Genomic DNA, 6,093 nt, shown 5'->3' with positions numbered 1-6,093 from the left:
TTGTCAGGAGCTTAGGATGGGGAATGTGGCCCCTGCTCCAGAGCTTGATCCCTTGGCCACTGCTGAATACTTAAAATTTATTTTTCCCCAACAAGGTGAGCAGCAGGTTCAGACCAAGTGTGGCTGACAATCCTCTCTGCAGAAGTTCTTTCAGCTGGTGAGACCCCAATCTCAGGGAGGAAAACTGAGAGAGTCCTCTCCTGGGGCTGACTGTGCCCCTCCCAAAAGTGGCTAAGCCCCTCAACCATATCCAACAATAGACTCACAGGGACTCACATGTTAAATGTCCATATTCCAAGCCTCTTTCCCTTCGCCCTGTGGAATCTAGCCTAGCCAGACAGAATTCCCAGTGCCCCCTCAGGCTGACTGTGAAGCTCCACCCTACCCAGTGCACAAGAGCTGCTGTGTCAGTGCTGATTACAGAAAATGGAACTTGCCTCAGCTGGGCCTGGTGTGAGGAGCTTTTCCTTAGGATACCACTCCATCAAGGGTGTTAGGTCATGAACCAATGCTTTCTGCAGCTGGCCACTGGTTGTGCTAGCCCTGGGCCTCCCTAGCAGAAATCTAGCACAGACCAGTGGGAGACACTGCCCGTGATTGGCCTTCAGCAACCTTCTTGGAACTACAACAATCCAGAGTTTGTGGCTCCCTCTGCTAGGCCCCAGTTTACATGGAAATATGAAGCTGCACTCCTAGGCTGGCGTTTATCCACACTGGGCCTGGGGCAAGGTCTGTTCAAATGGTCAGGTTTCCCTGCATCCTGTCTCCTGCAGCCTCTTTCTGCTGGCTGCTTTTTGGGCTCCGCAGCTAAAAAAACCTCTGGTAGAGTCTGGAGCCTGGGGAAATCCAGGGATTAAAAAGGGTGACGGGTGTGGCTCTTCCCCTCAGCCCCAGATGTCAATCTGTCCAGAATTTTGTTACAGACCTTGTATGGTGTGGCCTCCAGGTGTCCAGTGGGTGTGGATTCTGAGACCCAGAGGTGTGGTCTGCCCACTTTCTGGACAGTTTCAACTGAGTCTCCCGTGAAGTGGAAGCACCAGTTATAGTCAGGAGAGTGTGGGGGAAGCTCTGGTCTCAACACCAGAAAACTGAGTCACTGACATACCCACTGCTTCTAACCTCTCCGAACAGCCGTTGTCTTGACTGGGATAGGAGAGACTCCCGAGGGTGGAGCATCTGCTTTACCCCAGGCTGATGCCACTCAAAGGGGACTGCTTCACTGAAGAAAGATGGCAACTGATGTACTGGAGAATGACTAAGCACAGGGGTTCCAGTGGCAGTCCCCCACAGTGTCTCTCCCTGCTCTCCAAGTTTACACTCTCTTCACGCAACTCCCGTACTCTCAGTTCTCCCTGCCAGAACCCTGGGTAAGTGGCTGTGAATGAGGTTTTCTGCGCGGGTCCTTTAAGACGGACTCTGTCTGAAAGTTCTGTCTCTTTTTTGCAAACAGCAACCAAGCTCTTTTCACAACTAAATGCTTTCTGGGTGCCTGGCTCTGGGGCTCTAGTCGGGGCTCCCACCCTGGGGCTGAGCACCCACACCTCTCAGGGCAAACCTCCCTGCAGTGAGAGTTTCTCCAGACCCTTAGCCGCCGCTCGCTCCTGGGAGCCAGGAGGCTTTTTCCACATCTCTGTCCTTCCTACCAGTCTTAGTGTGGTTTCTTCACTGATCCTTGGTTATAGACTCCTTTTAGTTTAGTCCAAAGTTGGTTTTTCAAGATGATTGTTCTTAAATTAAGTTGTAATCCAATTTGGTCCTGGGAGGTGGCAATTGGAACGTCTGCCTACTCCGTCGCCATTTTTGTTTTTCCCATTTATTGTCTTTTAAAAAATATTTTATTTATTCATTTTAAAGAGAAGAGTGTGGGGGCGGGGGAGAGCAGGAAGCATCATCTCCCATATGTGCCTTGACCCAGCAAACCCAGGGTTTCATTCTGGCAACCCCACAGTTCCAGATTAACGCTTTATCCACTGTGCCACCACAGGTCACGCTATATTGTCTTTTTGATAATAGCCATCATAGTAGGTGTGAAGTGATATATCATTGTGGTTTTTTTAGAGGAGTGGAAGGGAGAGAGACTCCCACATGCCCCCTAACTGGGATCCACCCAGCAGCCCCCATCTGGGGCCAGTGCTCAAATACTGAGTCCAAGCTCACTATTCTCAGGGGCCCAAGCCCAATCGAGCCACTGGCTACCAGAGGGGGAGAGAAGCAGATGGTCGCTTTTCTTGTGTGTCCTGACCGATAATTGAACCTGGAACATTCATATGCCCTATGGACACTATCCACTGAGCCTACCAGCCAGGACAAAAATGTAGAATATTTAAAAAAAAGAATTTTGTGCTGACTAGATGTTGAAATGATCATTTTTGAAAGAGTATGTTACATAAAGCGTTATGAAAATGAATTTCATCAGTTTCTTTTTACTTTTTCATTGTGGATTCTAGATCATTTAAAACTGTATATGGTGGCCTGCCCTGTCCTTCCCAAGACATAAATCATCCCTTGTTTCCAAGTTGTATATGTTCATACAAGTCACCTACCTGTCTGATCACTGCCTGTGTGCCATTTAGTAAGGTTCCTGGTCATCAGATCCACTGCCACAGTGTCTCAGTGCTTATGTTCAAGTCACCCTTGTTTTACTAAAAACTGGCCTCAAAGCCATGCATGTATAGTTTATTATAGTACATATATTGCTATTATTATTTTACTTGTTGTTGGTTATTGTTGTTCCTCTCTTACTGTGCCTAGCTTACAAATTAAACATTGTCATAGGTGTGTATGGTAGGAAAAAGCACAGTGTACTTAGGGTTTGGTACTACCTGGGTTTCAGGCTTTCACTGGGGGTCTTGGAACACATTCCCCATGAATAAGGCAGGACTAGTGTATATTATTGTCCGCCTAAAATATTCTAAAAGCACAGCAATTGTTTATTCTATTTAAGAATTTCTGGCTCTTTCCCTGCTCCCTCTGGTGTTGACAGAGGTGGTTTAAGTGCGTCCAAGATTGGGCTCCACCTATTACTCACAGCTGGGGCGGAGGAAGGCATTGCTTCTGGAGGTTTAATGGATGTTGCCACTGCTTTACAAGAGGTGCTGAAGACTGGCTCATCCACAGTGGCCTAGCACGCAGAATTCACAGTTACCTTAGACGAGCTCCAAGCCCATCTTTGTGTGGCTTTGAATTCATGAAAGTAGGTTCTGTATCTTATTTTGCTTTATTTTTTGAATCTCTAAAACTCAGTGACTTAGATATAGTAAACCCATAACATACAGTGGCAGAATAAATAAAGAAGTGCTAAAAACCGACCCTGGCTGGTTGGCTCAGTGGTAGAGTGTTGGCCCAACATGTGGAAGTCCTGGGTTCAATTCCCAGCCAAGGCACACAGGAAAAGTGCCTATCTGCTTCTCCATCCCTCCCCCTCCCCTTTCTCTCTCTCTCTCTCTCTCTCTCTCTCTCTCTCTCTCTTCGCCTCTTGTAGCCACGGCTCCCTTGGAGCAAAGTTGGTCCCAGTGCTGAGGATGGCTCCATGGCCTCCACCTCCGGCACTAGCATGGCTCCGGTTGCAGCAGAGCAACGCCCCAGATGGACCAAGCATCACCCTCTGGTGGGCATTCTGGGTGGGTCCTGGTAGGGTACATGTAGGAGTCTGTCTGACTGCCTTCCCCCTTCTAACTTTGGAAAAAAACAAAACAAAACAAAATCTTCAACTAGACCCTGAGCAGGAAGACTGTGGAAGAACGTAAGGACAAGAATGGGAACCCCTAGCAGTCCAGTTAGAAGGAAGTCATGCGTGTTCTTAAATCTCATGCACAGGGGACTTGCTAAACCACACTAACAAGAGAATCTCAGTAGGCATCACAGAAGTAAAGTATTGAATGGCTCCACATTCAAAGTGTATCAAATGTTGACAGCAGTGAGTCTGGGCAATAATAATTTCTATCAGATGACTATTTTAAAGATTTAGATCTATACGTTACTTCTTAATGGAATTCATGGGGAAATCCTCTCACAAAGGAGCAATGCATATTTACTGTCGATAAGTTTATACTTTTCTGAGTTATATTCAGAATGGTATAAAATATTGGTTCTGTCAGCTTCTTACAACTTACAGGTTTATGCTAAAGAGGTTCAGGATGGGGCACAGACAGGCCAGAAAGACCTATACCGTGATTACAGGTCCGGAAGAAGAGCCTCATCTCTGGGGAAGAGAGAGGGCTGGAGATTAGGTTCAAATGCATGGCCAGTGACTGAAAAGATCACACCTACATATTGAAATCCCAAGAGAAACCCAGGTTGCCAAGCTCAGGTGAGCGTCTCTGGTGAATGAAACGCATGTGTGTGCTGTGAGGGAGGCCCAGACCTCGGGCACAGAAGCTGGCTACCTGGGAGCATTCCGCACACCCAGTGATCCCAGTTCCCAGGACGCTTTCCTCCATCACCCAGTGTCCAATTGATGGGCTCCTCCTTCTCCAGGCCCATCTCATTTAACAGCTTTAGCTCTTCTTTCCTTCTCTTCTTCCCCCAGAAATGTCTACAATTTCCTCAATTCTTCTCCATGCTTCCTACTTTACCACAAACTCCAGATTTGCCTTATACCACATAAAACTGCAATTGGAGGTTGTGAAAGGAGTCCTGTTGGGGATAAAGTAGTGAACACTGTGTGTTCTCTTGGGCCTGAGGTTCCGCTGGTCACAGCCCTTTTCCAGGAAAGCATGTCTTGACGAGTCCCCTGTCCTTTATTCTGGGCTCCATATTCCTGTCTCTGTGTCTGCGTGCTGTCTTCCTTCTTCCTACTCTTCCTGGTCTCCTTCCTTAGTAGCGTCCCCACTTTTCTGCTTTCAGACTCTAGCTAAAGATCTGAGCCAATGTCTATTGTGTTTTCTACCTCTGTGGAAATTAAGTCGTGATATTCAAAGGTATGAAATTTAGATGAGGCCCTGGCTGGTTGGCTCAGTGGTAGAGCATGGGCCTGGTGTGTGGATGTCCTGGGTTTGATTCCCGGTCAGGGCACACAGGAGAAGTGACTATCTGTTTCTCCATTCCTCACACACCCTCCATTTCTCTCTCTCTCTCTCTCTCTCTCTCTCTCTCTCTCTCTGTCTTTCTCTCTCTCTCTGTCTCTCGTTCCTGCAGCCATGGCTCAATTGGTTTCAGTGCATCGGTCCAGGCACTGTGGATGGCTCCATGGAGCCTACACTTCAGGCACTAAAAATAGCTTGGTTGTGACCATGGCTCCAGAAAGAAATTACCAGGTGGATTTTGGTCAGGGCACATGCGGGAGTCTGTCTCTCTGTCTTCCCTCCTCTCTCTTGGAAAGGAAGAAAAAAAAGAAAATTGGTTGAATAATCACAACCTGTTAGGCAACATGGACATTAACAGTGAACAGGTAATCAGTCTGATACAACCACACATATCATGAAGGTGAGAATGTCATCTTTATTATATTTCTTAAGAGATGCACGCAAACATGTCATCCAGGCAATTTAAAAAATTACAACTGAATTCTTACAATTAAATAATAAAGACCAAAAATAAATATATATATTTATAAAACTATGGTGGAACTACCCACCTAGTGGAGAGATAATTGATATTATATTATTATAATAGAGAAAGCTACAGAAATCTATTGTAATATGTAAACAAAATTATATTTACATATGATAAGTCATCGTAAAACTAGGTACAGCATGTTTTCAAAACTGTCTGTTACGAACTTTTTAACATAACTATATAAATATTAAATATAAAAATAAGTATAATACTAGGGGCAACATTTAAAAAATGAACCAATAAAATTTATATAACATAGATTAACCTATCACTATCTTATGATTCTAACTTTATATATTTAAAGTGTTTCCCTCTTATTCCGAGTTCCTCAACTCCACCTGCAGATGGCTCTAGACGGTTGAAAAGAAGTGTATAAAATATGGGACCTCCAGCTTATATCAGAGGGGAGATTTAAATTTAACAATCTGAAATTTGGGGCAGTGTCTTAGGAGGGGGGGATCCTACAATAACCCTGTTATCCTATAGTCCTTCTATGAGAGCAGGACGTGTTAACTCTTCAGCTCATTTGAGATTAAT

The sequence above is a fragment of the Saccopteryx bilineata genome, chromosome 9 (assembly GCF_036850765.1).
Source record: "Saccopteryx bilineata isolate mSacBil1 chromosome 9, mSacBil1_pri_phased_curated, whole genome shotgun sequence".
NCBI lineage: Eukaryota > Metazoa > Chordata > Mammalia > Chiroptera > Emballonuridae > Saccopteryx > Saccopteryx bilineata.
This window is presented reverse-complemented; position numbering follows the sequence as displayed.